Source organism: Aedes albopictus, chromosome 1 (genome assembly GCF_035046485.1).
Source record: "Aedes albopictus strain Foshan chromosome 1, AalbF5, whole genome shotgun sequence".
NCBI lineage: Eukaryota > Metazoa > Arthropoda > Insecta > Diptera > Culicidae > Aedes > Aedes albopictus.
In genome coordinates, this window is record NC_085136.1 from 303,917,703 (window position 1) to 303,933,269 (window position 15,567).

The following is a 15,567-nucleotide window of genomic DNA, read 5'->3' on the forward strand; positions in this document are numbered from 1 at the left end:
GGGGAATTCGCTGTTAGCTTACCCTCTCGGGGGAATTCGCTTACCCTCTCAGGGGAATTACCAAATCTGTGGCAGCTTACCCTCTCGGGGGAATTCGCTGTTAGCTTACCCTCTCGGGGGAATTCGCTTACCCTCTCAGGGGAATTACTAAATCTGTTGCAGCTTACCCTCTTGGGGGAATTCACTGTTAGCTTACCCTCTCGGGGGAATTCGCTTACCCTCTCAGGGGAATTACTAAATCTGTTGCAGCTTACCCTCTCGGGGGAATTCGCTGTTAGCTTACCCTCTCGGGGGAATTCGCTTACCCTCTCAGGGGAATTACTAAATCTGTTGCAGCTTACCCTCTCGGGGGAATTCGCTGTTAGCTTTTTCGAGGAAATTTGCTTTCCGGATGCGGCTTACCTTGTGGGAAATTTGTTATTGTCTTACGCCCGGGACCATCCGGCTTCTTTGTTCAACAAATCACGAGCATTAATGTGACACAAAATTGTATTACCACAGTACAAGTATTTAATGCACATAGACATGTTAATTTCTTAGTTTATTTACGACTCCACACGATGCACTCTATACAATCTATCCCTGAGACAAACAATATCTCACCATTACCTTATTATTTTGATTGTGCAAATATCCAAGCAAATATCTTAACAGTTCAGCGGGCCTCTCAACAAGGTTCAAAAACCCTGAACGAGACGAAATTAAAACCACAGTCGCTAGCGACAACTCAGACAACTGCTTGATAAATATTGGAAAAATCAACAGTCAAACCCAACAATAAAAACTACTATTTTTTTTTTGCCTTTGCTATCAAAATAAAGTCCACAAAACATTTCCCGTATCCCGTTCAGAAAAGCAACCTGGAACAACCAATCCTGCCGGAAGAACAACTGCGACTGCCAAATTGTTTCTCGAAAAAAAAAATACGTCATCATAACTCTGCCTCTTGTTGCAGAACCATAAACAAAATCACAAAAACATAAACAAAATCACAATCCAAACTCCACGTTCCACTTCTCTCCGCACTCCTCCTCCAAATAACAAATGAAGCTACAAAGCTAACCTTCTCATAACCAAGTCGCGCGAGATTCGTTTTGCGACAAGAAGAAAATCGACGTTCTTCTGGTATCCATCTGCTGCCACACATTAATGGAAAACCCTTGAGAAAACCACTTATTTTTACAGTTTATTTGCTGGGAGCTTACCTACCGGCTGTGCCATTGTCGTGTCCGGACGGACACTGTGGCATTCCGGGCCATTCCGCCGGCCGGAACGCTGCTCAGACGAGGAAGGATGCAATGATGCAACCTACTCGTGCGAAATACTTTACAAGACTGACGTTTCATTTCATGCTGATCGCTTGCTTTGATTTTTCGATGGTGCATCACGGCTACTGATGTTATATGCCCTACGTATCATTTTCTCAGTATCTCTCTCAACCATGGGGCCAGCAAAAGGCAAAATCACCGTAGCTCACAACAAAAACACGTTCAAAATTGTTTGTGCTGAAAATTGATGCATTACACAATTTCTTACTGATTTATTTGCTATCTTCGCGTTGTCGTGTAATTTCGAACGATTGCACGCCAAAATTTTGGTAACCTTTTACTAGTTTTACACGTTTTACTTAAGTAATAACTTATGGTAATGACTAATTCGCAAAAGTCGTACACATCCCAGATCTATCAGAGTGCCCAAAAGTGTCAATTTCCCAAACATGTCAAATTCATGTGGACTACGGCACATCTATTCGTGGTTGACGTCCGCGCTGCCCCGCTGCTCTCAACCCCTACAACGAGGAGGAGCGATCGGTGCGATACCTTCTCGCACAAAATGCTTTACAAGACTGACGTTTCATTTCATGTTGATCGTTTGCTTTGTTTTTTCGGTGCACTGAACCCAAACATCATCCTGTATGCGACTGAAATCTTATACGCTCGCGCCCTTTAACAAAAAGCATACACAAATCGGATGATGCCTCATATGGTCTGGTTCACCGTCAACTGAAATCGAGTGTATGCGAATCAGTCGATAACAGTACGAGACGCGAATAGGGGTTCAACTGAAATTCGCATAACATTCGAATGCAACTATTTCGTATTTGGAATGCAGTTCAGTTTGCATATTATATGATGGGGATTCACTTTAAGAACATGAAATACTGTATGATATGTGATCTTTCAAAAAATGGCTACACAAAAAATCGCTGCTTTGTTGTATAATTTTATTGAAGCGACATCCGATTTCATTTAATTAACATAATAAAACATATTCACTGGTGAAATAATATCACTTCGAACGGCACTCATTATTCTGATGGATTGACCACGCTGTTATTTACACAATTGTTGGGAACATTAAATTCAATCCATCGTATGCGCTGGGTTTCCAGGCTGTCTTAATGCGCGTTACTGCAAACTTAGCGCTTTCACATCCTGAGCCAAGGCCCGAGCCGCCATCGCAGAAACTGTAAATAATTTATTTCAATCTTTAAAGTTTCTCCAGTTGAAATAATATTACTATTTATTACCTACCTTGATAACCACTCTGGGAGTCTATACAATAATTGTAATTCTCCTATTCATTGAAATTCTAGAATACTCGAAACACGATGCAACCGAGAAACGAGTTAATTTGCATCAAAAGAATGATGGCCGTCGTTCGTCCTATCGAAAATTGTCTCCAAACCAAACTCCAAGCTATTCTGTGCTGGTGGTTCATCTGACGAATGAGCCATCCGTCGGCATGCAGTTTGGACTGCAGACGGAATCCGGATGACATGCGTTGTGGGGTGCGCGCATCGTAAATGTAATCCACTCTGTGGATGATGCTCGTTCGATTTTTTTCTATCCTGTTTCTGAATGATGGGGTGTGCAATAAACGGTTTGGTTGTCTTACCATTTACAATCGACAATCATCTGCTCATGTGATGATTTGTCATACGACGGCAGCAATCATTCGAAATTGGGAAGACGGAATTTCAGATGAGTGGAAATGATGTTTCATTCGTTCTAAGGATGATGTTTTCGTTCAGTGTGGTGCATCACCGAAACTGACGCTATATGCCCTATTAATCTTTTTCTCTCTATCTCTCTCAACCCCTACACGGAACTACAAATCAACCCAAATTTAAGTTGTTTTGACGCAATCCCGGTCTTCCGTGGAATAACTCAAATTTGCGTCAAACAGCGAAAGTGGTGAGTGAGTAGTTCTCGTTTGAGAGCGGCAAAAAAATTAACCCACTGGTAAGTTATTTTCACCCAACGGAGGCCTCAAATGACGCAAATTTGAGTTAACTCAAGAAAACCCAAATTTGGCTTCTTCCACGGAAGAGCAGCGGATGCGTCGGTGCTTCTCTCTTTGTTTTCGACAACATTGCGGTGGGGCGAGGGAGAAAACAACCCAACTTTGAGTTAAAACTAAAAGCAGTTTAGCCAATTTTGAGTTTTTAAAACTTATTCTTTGGGTTTTAATATTTTTCCGTGTACAATGACGTGAGTGAAAATTATTATCATTCGATCTGTCAAGCCGGAGAGTACCACATTGGCGACGAGAAGAGCCCATTGCAACGCGAGGAAGAAAGAAGAGCTGGTTGACTCCTAAAAAAAGAAGCTTGGACTCCAGAATTGGATATGGAAGAAGGAAATCTATACTAGGTACTAGCGAGGAAATGTGAAAATCCGAGGAAAAGGCGTTTGTCACCAATTGCAATAATGAAGACTCTAGGTAAATATAAGTTTTCTGAACTTCCGAAGGATAGCATCTGACCGGATCAGACAACATGAGGGAAATCGAAAAATCTCGCCTCGTATGAGGGAGATGCCTAAGCGGCAAGAATATCTCCGAAGCTTGAAAGAAGAACTATGAGAAAGGTTATTTATATGAATCAGAAGACATTTCTGTCCGTGTAAGAACAAAAGATTTTACATCAAAACGATGTAATCGTACATAGGAATCGTAATTACATTGATTATTTAGTACATCGGAATGTGTTACATCGGCATTTATGTTTTGCTGTGTAAGTAGTCATGGAAACTAGTGAACAAAAACGAATAACGTAAGAAACCCCGATTTTCTCATTGGTTATGTTATCACTCTCTCTCTCTCTCTTCTTGGCGTAACGTCCTCATTGGGACAAAGCCTCCTTCTAAGCTTAGTGTTCCATGAGCACTTCCACAGTTATTAACTGAGAGCTTCCTCTGCCAATGACCATTTTGCATGCGTATATCGTGTGGAAGGCACGAAGATACTCTATGCCCAAGGAAGTCAAGGAAATTTCCTTTACGAAAAGATCCTGGACCGACCAGGAATTGAACCCGTCACCCTCAGCATGGTCATGCTGAATACCCGTGCGTTTACCGCCTCGACTATATGGGCCCTATAGTTATGTTATGTTATCACTATTATACCAATAGCTAAACACATGAAGGAGATAGCTTAAAACTGTCTTATGCCGAGATGATCTACACAAGATTTCAATCAAAACGATCGATCAAATCTGACTATACATGTCAATGGTTGCTCCTCCGTGATTGATCTGAGCTGGTAAAAATTGCACTGAGATCCAAATGAATAAGGGCTGGGACACTTCACTTATTCACAAAGTGCAATTTAAGCAGCTCATATATTTTGGATCAATAACAGCACCGGCCACGTCCTTATAGTCCGTAGGGAAGGGAAAGGAATGTTAGAGTGTGCTGGTTGTTGCTACTAAAGACCGAGATCACCTCTGCATCCCCACAACCAGCACGGACTGGGGTATTTGTTAGACGGAAAGGATGGAAGATCTGGGAGTCACCTTTGGGTCGGTGATGCGATCCATGGATAGGGGGTTATTTATAGTGTTGGTAAGGTGATAGATTGTATGGTGAATAAGGTGAATAAGATCAAGCGCCACAGCACGCTTTGAGATGATCTACACAAGATTTGCTACAAAATAAGGGAATTGTCAAAAATAAACTATCGAACTGTCAAACATGAGCAATAAGCATGCTTGAGAAATGGGTTACTTTTAAACCCGACGCAAAATATCTACCGAAGTGTCAAATTTTAACTAGAAGTTAAACGAACAAGTGAATTGGTTCACAACCTTGATTACTAATCACAAATTAAAAGATTATTGTTATCAGTCGAAGTCCGGTTCAATAATTATTATTGAACCCTCCTTGTGCGCAGTGTGCAATTTCCAAGAAAAGATTTTCTACTGCGTACCTATTTTGTTGATAAGCTAAATAAGCCTTCATAGATGGAAAGATAGTGTTACAAAAATAAAGCGGTAAATGCGCAGATCGATCCAAAATCTTTTCGAAATGCATGCACTGTTAGCTTTCTTGGGCATTACCGAACCGTGTGGCAGCTACGATGGTACTGCGAGCGCAAATTGATTAATTGACAAAGTGGAAGTGCTCGTGAATTACTGTGGAGAAGCAGACTTTGTTCCATATGGAACGTAATTCCAGACGACAAGATAAGACGAAGACAGATGGATAAAGCATGATAAGATAAATCAAGAAATTTCGTTGATGAATGTTTGGCATGTATGGCAAGTGTCAGTTTTGTGAAGACTGTTGCAAAGAACGTGTGTTTGGTGCCTGACAGAAAAAAAAAACTGGTGGAAAGTTTAGTCAATTGCGGTTCGGACAATTCACAATATTGTATGTAAGTATCCAGCAGTCCACGACAGCGAAAAATAAAAAAATCGTTTTTGCTCCACACCGCTTATTTGATTCGTAACCAGATTCTAAGCCTTCTCCCAAAAATTGAGCTAATTTGGTTGAAAATTGAGAGTGCACAAGCTCATCAAAGTTTGTATGGGAATTATTATGGGATAACGACGTGTTTCATTCAGTTGAGCGTAGCATTTCCCCAAATGCCATTGATTGTTAGTTGTCCCTTGGTTTTCTTAGTCTACTCTATCAGTTACAACTTTACCGAAGACCACATTCAAATCGGACGCCTCAATAATTATTTAACGATTTTTAACCTGAATGAAAACCTCTGATCATGACAAAGGCGTAGCCTGAGGGTGGCGTGGCCCCCCTGGCCGTAAGTTTTTTTTAGTTCGAGCCGACTCAAAGATTATCAATAATTCAAAAGTTCCAGAAAAAATATTTTAAAAAGAACTATTCTCTAGGCTATTCTAATAATTGAGGTTTTTATCCACAATTATCAAACCTTTTTTCCTTGAGAATCACAGGAAATATCGCCAAGTATTTTTCCAAGAGATCTACTTCAATCTTATCATAGAATTTAACTGAATAACAAGCTTGGTTGAATGGATAAATTTTGTGATGTTTTTCATGGTATACAAAAACAGCATGCCAAGTTTCCGGTAGAGAAAAAGAAGGACTTTGTAGAATTATATGCTGCTATAGAGTGCAGTTATGAGCTACTGCTACACGAAAATTCACTTGTATTCAATTAAAAAAAAACGTCATGCTAAGAGAACAATACCTGGGATTTCTTTACAAATATTTTTAAGGACATCTCCAGAAATTTCTTTAGCCATTTACTCAGGAACTTCTCCAAGGATTCTTTCAGAAATTCCTCAAGGGACATGGCCAGGAGTTTCTCTTTTATGAATTCTTCCATGGACATCTTGCAGGGTTCAGATAGTTTTTTTTTTTCAGTGTTTGTTCCAAGAAATGCTTCAAGAATTCCTCCCACGATTCCTTCAGTTTTTACAGATACTTCTGCAAGGATACATCGATGAATTTCTTCAGGAATTTCCATAGCTTCCTTCAGTGACTCTAGCATGGATTGCTCCAGAGAGTTTTTCAAGAATTCCTGTATGGGTTTCACCAGACATTGCTCCGGGAAATTCTCCTGGGATATCTTTAGAAGTTCCTCCAGCGATTGTTCCAGTACTTTTTCCGAGATTCCTCCAGGAATTTCCAGGAGTTCCTTAAATCATTGTACAAAATATTCTTTTGGGAGTCCATCCAAAGATTCCAACAATAATTCGTCCAAAAATTATTAAGGAATTCATCATGGGATTGCTTCCGGGATTTCTCCAGGTTTTCCTTCAAGCCTTCCTCCAAGGATTTACCCGGGAATATCTTCTGTGTTTCTTGCAGAAACAACTCCAGGAATTATTTCAAAAAATCTTCCAAGGGTTCCCCCAGGAACACTTTTTAGAATTCCTTCAGGAGTTCTTCTTGGAATTCTTTCAGGAACTCCTCCAAAAAAATAATCCAATACTTCCTCCAGGAACTGTTTAAGAATTCCCCAGGATTTCTCCTTGGGTTTCTTCAGGAACTGCTACAGGGATTCCCTAAGAAGTTCTTCCATGAACTCTTCTTAGAATTCCTTCAGGATTTCTCCAAGGATTCCATCTACAATTTTTTCAGAAATTTTTACTGGGATTTCTCCATGGAATTCTTCTAGAGATTCCTCCGTTAATTTCTACGGGTATTCTTCTAGGATATCTTCCAGGGATTCCTCCAAGAATATCTACAGGGCTTAACTCGGGACTCCCTTCTGTTATTCCTTCTGGAACAACTTATTTTAAACATCCTCCAAAGATTCTCCCACGAACTCTTTTTTGGGTTCCTCTAGCAATTACTCTTTGTTTTTTTAAGGAACTTTTCTAGGAGTTGATTCAGTACTTCCTCCAGGAACTGCTTAGGTATTCCCTTAGTAATTCCTCTTGAAATTTCTTCCGGGTTTCCTTCTGGAGTTTCTTCAGAAACTCTTCTAAGGATTCCTCCCGAATTTGTTCAAGAACTCCATCTGCGATTTCTCAAGGAATTATTTCTGGTATTCCTATACAAATTCCTTATGAGATTCATCCACGAATTTCTTCAGGAATTCCTCTTGGAATTACTCCAGGAAATCCTTCAGGGATTCCTTCAGAAATTCTTACATGATTTTTTCTAGGAATACCTTCTGGAGTTTTTCCAGAAATTCCGCCAGGAAATCGTCCAGTATTTCCTCCAGGACTTGCACTAAAAACTCCTCCAGGAACTTTTTTAGTGATTTGTCCAGGGATTTCTTCAGAAGTTCGTTCGAGAATTCTCTAGAAATCCCTCCGGGAATTTCTCAGGCGATTTTTCCAGAAATTTTTCCCAGAGCTCCTCTAGAGATTCCCCCAGAAATTCATCCAGAAATGGTTGAAGGAATTCCTACAGAGATTCCTCCTAGAATTCCTTCAAGGATTCCGCCAGCAATTCCCAAAGGAGAACCTCCAGCAATTCCTCCAGGGTTTTATTTAGGAATTTCTCCAAGAACTATTCCAGGAAATTCTCCAGTAATTACCCCAAGAATTTCTTCAGGATTTCCTCTAACAATTTCTCTAGGAATTGATCCAGGAATTGCTCCTGGACATCCTTCAGCAATTATGCCAACAATTTCTCCAGGAATTTTTCCACATATTTTTCTGGAGATTTTTTCAGAAATTCTTCCAGGAAATTCTCCAGGAATACCCTCAGGAAATTTACAGGGATTCCTCCGGAAAATCCTCCGTAGATTCCTCCAGGAAATTCTCCAGAAGTCCCTCTAAAGATTCTTCCAGGAAATCCTCTAGGGATTTCTTCATAAATTCTTCCAGGAAATTCCTTAAGGAATACCATCAGTATTTTTTTAGGGGTTCCCCCAGGGACTTCTTTACAAACTTCTTCTAGGATTCCTCCCAGAGATTCTTTCAGGAATTCCTTCGAGGATTTACCCAAGAATTCCTCCAGAAATTCCACTAGAAATTTCTCCTGGATTTTCTCAAGGGATTTTTTCAGAAATACAAAAATAATAGAATAGAAATAGAAATTTCCCAGAACTCATCTAGAAATTCATTCAGAATTTCTTCCAAGAATTCTTCTAGAGATTCCTCCAGAAATTCCCAAAGGAATACCTCTAGGAATTTCTCCAGGCATTGCTTCAGGATTATACCCAGGAATTTCTCCAGGAACTTCTCTAGGAACTACGCCAGGAATTTCTCTAGGAATTGCTTCTGGACATCTTACAGAAATTATGTCAGCAATTCCTCTAGGTATTTCTCCAGGAATTTCTCCCGAGATTCCATCAGGAATTTCTTATGGGATTCCAGAGATTTCTCCATGGAATCTCTTCAGGAAATTTGAAGATTCCTCCAGGAAATCCTGCAGAAGTTTCTCCAAGGATTCTTTCAGGAAATCCCCTAGGAACTCCATCATAAATTATGTCAGCAATTAATTCAGGAGTTACTCCAGGAAATCCTTCAGGGATTCCTTCAGGAACTCTTCCAGGATTTTTTCTAGGAATACCTTCTGGATTTTTTTCCAGAAATCCCATAAGGAGACAACTATCAGAAATTATGTCAGCAATTCCTCTAGGTATGTCTCCAGGAATTTCTCCCGGGACTCCATCAGGAATTGCTTAAGGGATTCCTCCAGAGATTTCTCCATGAAAAATCTCTTCAGGAAATTCTTTGAAGATTCTTCCAGGGATTCTTCTAGGGATTTCTTCAGAAACTCTTCAAGAATGTTCTCCAGGAATTCCTTCAGGAATTTTTCAGGGATTTCTCCAGGTATTCCACCAGGGATTCCTCCAGAGATTCCTCCAGGGATTTCTTCACAAATTTCTTCAAGGATACCCCCAGGGATTCCTTCAGGAATTCCTTGGAGAATTTTTCCAGGAACTCCACCAGCAATTCCGCTAGAAATTCCTCCAGGAATCGCTCAAGGGTTTCTTTCAGCAATATAAAAATAACAGAAATAGAAACAGAAATCTCTCAGAATTTTTCTGGAGATTTTTCTAGATATTCGTCCAGTAATTCTTTCAAGAATTCATCTAGAGATTCCTCCAGAAATTTCCACAGGAACTCCTCCATTTCTTCCTCCTCCGGGATGTTATCTAGGAATTTCCCCAGGAACTTCTTCAGGAATACCCCCAGAAAATACCCCTGGAATTTCTTCCGAAATTTCTTCCGGAATACTCCTGGCATCCTTCAGGAATTATGCCAGCAATTCGTCCAGGAGTTTCTCCTGGAAATCCTCTTGGGATTTCTTCAGAGATTCTTTCAGGAAATTCTCCGGGAATACTTTGAGGAAATTTTCAGGGATTCCTCCAGACATTCCACCAGGAATTACTTCAGGGATTTCTCCACGAATTTTTCGAGTGATATTCCCAGAGATTCCACCAGGGAATCCTCCAGAAATTCCTCCAAGGGTTCTTTCAGGAAATCCTCCTGGAATTTCTCAAGGGATTTTTTTTTTCAGAAATTTCTCCAGCAATTCCTCCCAGAATTCCTCTGGAGATTTCTTTAGGAATTTCTCCCGGAATTCTCCGGAATTCTTTGCTCAGAAGTTTCTACATGCATTCCTCCAAAAATTCCGTCACAAACTTCTCTAAGATTCCCTCTAGGAATTTTTAAAGAGATTTCCTATGAAATTTTACTAGGAATTTCCTCCAAGGGATCCTCCAGAAATTTATCTAGAACTTCCTTATGAGATCTTTTCAGAAATTTCACTAGGTATCCCTTCCATAATTTATCCAGGAGTTCGTACAGGTTTACTTTCTAAAATTCTTACAAAAATTCCTTCTGGAAAAAAAAGATTTGGCAATCATCATAACACATAGATATGGGCACGCGTGATGAAAAAAATCCACGCAACTAATTTGCGCACAGCAGTCAAAACGGCTGGAATCTGTGCAATATATTGGGCAATATTTGGAAGATTTTTCTTGATCTTGATGATAGTTCTTTAGAAAGTTCCTTAGATCTTTAGAAAAGGAACAAACCGCTCACTGGAACATAAATAAAATGACCTTACCATAATTTAAGAAAAAAATAATGTATGTGACTATTCTGTCGCTCCTCAAAACAAAATATAACAAGCCCTAATAGCCATGGCCACAGCTTTAAAAGTGTGCAAAAGACTTGGGTATCCAGCATGATCATCCTGGCAGTGAAGGGTTCGACTCCCGGTCGGTCCCGCATCTTTTCGTTAAGGGATTTTTTTACTTCCTTGGGCATAGAGTATCTTCGTGCCTGCCACACGATGCATAATGATCATTGGTAGAGAAAGCTCTCATGAGCGCCGTGCTGAGAAGCAGGCTTCGTTCCAGTGAGGACGTAACGCCATGAAGAAGAAGCAGAATAATCCCTAATAAAAGTTCCGCCCATTCGTTGTCGAGCTAAAGACACTATAATGTTATGCTAAAGACACGAAATCTGATGATTGTTGTTGTTGATGATGATTTCAGCACTATGAGGGGCCGTTCATGAACCACATAGACTTTTTGGGGGGAGGCGGGGTCTGGCCAAAATCTACGAATAATGCATTGGGGTCATTATGACCCAGAAATTCAAACTCTTATAGAATGATGATTTTTTCATTAATTCAATTGACCAATGCCAAATGATAGATAATTTCGTCAAGAATGTGTTGATATGTTGAAATAGTGGTTCCGGAAACAATGGCCACCGAGAATCTGCTACACAGAGCAGCATGTCGGACATGTGGGATAGCACTACATTTTGCCAGTACATAGTTGTGGAATATCTCGCGTTCTGAACCACTTAGAAGGATACTCTCTTCGGCAAAGTTGCTCAGAAGACTAAGAGCTATCACATAGGAAACAATTTAGTTCGATAATCAATCACTGCGTGGCGCTAGTGTTCTTGAGAGCTTCCAGTTCAGTCTAAACGTCGTATATCTCGCGTTCTGGACCACTTAGAAGGATACTTGTCTTCGGTAAAGTTACTCAAAAGACTAATAGCTTTTGCATAGAAAACAATTTAGTTCGAGAATCATTCACTACGCGGCGCTAGTGATCTTGGAAGCTTCAAATTTAATCCTAATGTCGTATAACTCGCGTTCTGGTTCAATTTGAAAGATTCTGTCGTAGTCAAATTTGCTCATAGGACTGCAAACTTTCGCATAAAAACAATCAAGTTTGAGAATCACTCACTACATGGCGCTTGTATTGCTAGAAGCTTCCAATTTAACCTTAACGTCGGGAATCTCGCGTAACCACTTACGGTAAAGCATAGCATAGCATAGCATAGCATGAATACTTGCACAAATCTTGGATGGAGTTGCAAAGTTGAATATTTCCATTGACATTGCTGATGTCGCTACTATCTACAATGCCATAGATTCACTCAGCTCCACACACCTGGCCAAGTCCTTGCAAGCATTTATAAATCCCTTCATCAACTTAGAAAGAGCCCAGAACTGAAGCATCTTCCAATAGATGAAAGGATGTTGAAAATAGCGAATTTTCAACTTATATGCAGTTATAAAGTAAATATACTGAAGTAGAATTATTTATAAATAAATAATATTGGAAAGATCTCACCAATTGTTGTGGGGTTTTTGTGGTTTAATGCCGATCATCTAATTGTCTTGATTGATGTTCTTCTCTGTAAAGAACAACACAATCATCCGCAAAGAACAACACAATACTGAACACTGAACACCCGCGCATCTATTGTTTTGATTTTCACTCGAGACAATAGCAAACGCGATCGATTATGCTGCCATACTCCTCGCGTAACCACTTACGGTAAAGTTGCACATAAGATTAAAGGCTTCCACATAGAGAATAGTTAAGTTCGAGTATTACTCACTAGTGCTTTTAGAAGCTTTTAGTTTAGTCTAAACGTTCTGGATCACCTAGGTGGATGCTGTCTTCGGCACAGTTCTTCAAAAGACTGGAAGCTTTCACATGGAAAACAAACTGGGTTCACTCACTGCGTGGCGCTAGTATTCTGAACCACTTCGAAGGTTACTGTCTTTGACAAAGTTGCTCAGAAGACTAAAATTTTTCACATAGGAAACAATTCTCGCGCTCAGTATCATACGGGCGTATCTACAATGATCGATTTCTCTTCATCGATTTTCACTTCTACTAATAACTTGGCCTGTAAATCAGTTTTGGTTGTTTTAGATGCTAGTCCTAGTCGTCCTTTACCGAAATACACCGAGAAATCATCCGAATATTGGTCGTATTTTCCGGAATAATCCGAAGAGAAAATCGACGAAGAGAAATCGATCAATGTAGATACGCCTGTATGATACTAAACGCGAGAATTTAGTACAAGCTACGTGGCGCTAGTGTTCTTTGGGGCGTCCAGTTTGGTATAAACGTCGTATATTTCGCGATCTGGACCACTTAGAAGGATAAGTTTTTGGCAAAGTTGCTCATAAGGCTGAAAACTTTCACATAGAAATCATTTTAGTTCGAGATTCTCTCACTACGTGGAGTTTTTTGGTCTTAACTTAGTATAATTCACGCTTTGGACCGCTTTAAACGATACTGTCTTCGGTAAAAATGCTCAAAAAACTAATATGTTTCAAGGGATTCAATTTAGTTCGAAAATCATTTACTAAGTGATACTATTGTTCTTGGGGTCTACCAGTTTAGCCTAAACGTTGTAAATCTCGCATTCTGGACAACTCAGAGGAACCCTCACTTCAACAATGTTGCTCGGAAGAATGAATAAATAAATAATTCCCAAAGGAACCGATTTTCAAAGAAATTCCTACACAGATATCTGATAAAAATAAATTCCCGAATAAACAACTTGATACTGAGATTAAACTGACAGCTCTAAAGAACACAAGTGCTACGTGTAGTGGTTATGGTCGGATCGATGAGTTAAATGATTAAAATTAATTATGTGTGTATTGATGTTTAGAACACCCCTATGCGAACCAGTGTATGAACAGTAATAATGAACGAGAACTGAACGAAAGTTTGAGTCGGTTGAAAGCGAGAGAATGCAGCCAGGAGGGCATTCATTCGATGCCACCGTGGTGCGAGGAGAATCGTATTGGTGTGAGAGAGAGGAAGAGAGTTTCGAGATGGAACCGAGATGGTTCGAATGTAGGGGTTCGTGGACTCGGGATTTGTAGAAGGCAGTCAGTCTGGTTACTATTAGAGTATCGATCAGATGCGGCATTAAGCAATCATCTTTCGTTACGACACTACGTTGTGAGCAAATTTTGAAATAAATTTTCAATTTGAAAGCTTTTTTCTTCGAGGAAGCTTTTACAAGCATAGTAACTTGGATGGATTCACAACAATAACATCAAGTATCAAGCTTCTAAGAACAAAAAACCCAAAATAATTTTTGCTGCAATTTAGAGTGATTCCTGAACTAAAATGTTTCTTTGCGAAAGCTCTTAGTCGTCTGAGTAACTTTGCCGAAAAAAGTATCCTTCTAAGTGGTCCAGAACACGAGATATACGACGTTTAGACTGAACTGGAAGCTCCTAAGAACACTAGCGCCACGCAGTGAGTGATTTTCAAACTACATTGTTTCCTATGTGAGAGCTTTTAGTCGTCTGAGCAACTTTGTCGAAAAAAGTATCCTTCTAAGTTGTCCAGAACACGAGATATACGACGTTTAGACTGAACTGGAAGCTCTTCAGAACACTAGCGCCACACAGTGAGTGATTCTCGAACTAAATTGCTTTCCATGCGAAAGCTCTCAGTCGTTTGAGCAACTTTGCCGAAGACGAAATCCTTCTAAGTGGTCCAGAACACGTGATATATGGCGTTTAGACTAAACTGGAAATTCTAAGAACACTAGTGTCACACAGTGAGTGATTTTCGAACTATTTTTTTCCTATGTGAGAGATTTTAGTCTTCTGAGCAACTGCGCTGAAGACAGTAAATTTCTAAGTGGTTCAGAACGCGAGATATACGACGTTTAGACTGAACTGGAAGATCTCAAGAACACTAGCGCTATGCAGTGAGTGATTATCGAACTAAATTGTTACCTGTGTCAAAGCTCTTAGTCTTCTGAGCAACTTTGCTTAAGATAGTATCCTTCTAAGTGGTCCAGAACGCGAGATATTCCACAAATACTGACAAAATGTGGTGCTATCGCACATGTCCGACATGGTGCCCTGTGTAGCAAATTCCCGGTGGCCAATGTTCCCGGAATCACTATTTCAATCTATCAACACCTTCTTGACGAAATTATCTATCAAATAAGGCATTGGTCATTTGAATTGGTGAAAAAAAATCGTCATTCTATAAGAGTATTAATTTCTGGGTCATATTGACCCCAATGCATTATTCGTATCTTATTTTGTGGCGCCATTTTGGTTCCACCTTAAGATTTTTTTTTTGTTTAAATACTTCGTTTCCGCAAAATATTAAAAGTCAAGAAGGTTCATTACGATAAGCTTACAAACAAAAGAGATGAAAATGCTTGAAATCGCGTTTTGGGTCATAATGACCATAATGCATGACGAAGGTTAAAAGCGGATTTTGCTCGCACAATTCTGAGTACCTCTTTAGTGCTTTTTTGAAAGTGAACCCCACTGTAGTGTCAAAACTCTCTGGGCGAGTGAACTCAAAATTCATCGCTGCACTCGTCTATTAGTTTGGGATTCGGGTGAATGTGACAGAACGAGGGTTACGTTCGTTGTAAACAGCCCAGTGGCAGTCATTGTTGTCAACATCTCTTTTGTTATAACGGGCCCCAAAATGTGTTGATCAAACGAAAATGGGCCCCTAATGTCACTCCGGCGTGGTTGTAAAAGACCACAAACAGAAAGGATATTCTGTATCCTTTTTCAGGTGTAGTGGTAAATAGAAAAATGCTAAACAAGTGTACATTTTTTTTCCATTTCA

The 15,567-nt window shown here is 39.9% G+C and overlaps 1 protein-coding gene and 1 long non-coding RNA gene across 3 annotated transcripts in view; both read left to right on the forward strand.

Moving 5' to 3' along the window:
• The window catches only part of LOC134285731 (uncharacterized), a 174,652-nt gene that overhangs the window by 29,287 nt on the left and 129,798 nt on the right, over positions 1-15,567 (forward strand). The gene's annotated exons all lie outside the window — the stretch shown is intronic.
• Positions 1-15,567, forward strand: part of LOC109416373 (integrator complex subunit 12) — a 58,258-nt gene that overhangs the window by 1,511 nt on the left and 41,180 nt on the right. The gene's annotated exons all lie outside the window — the stretch shown is intronic.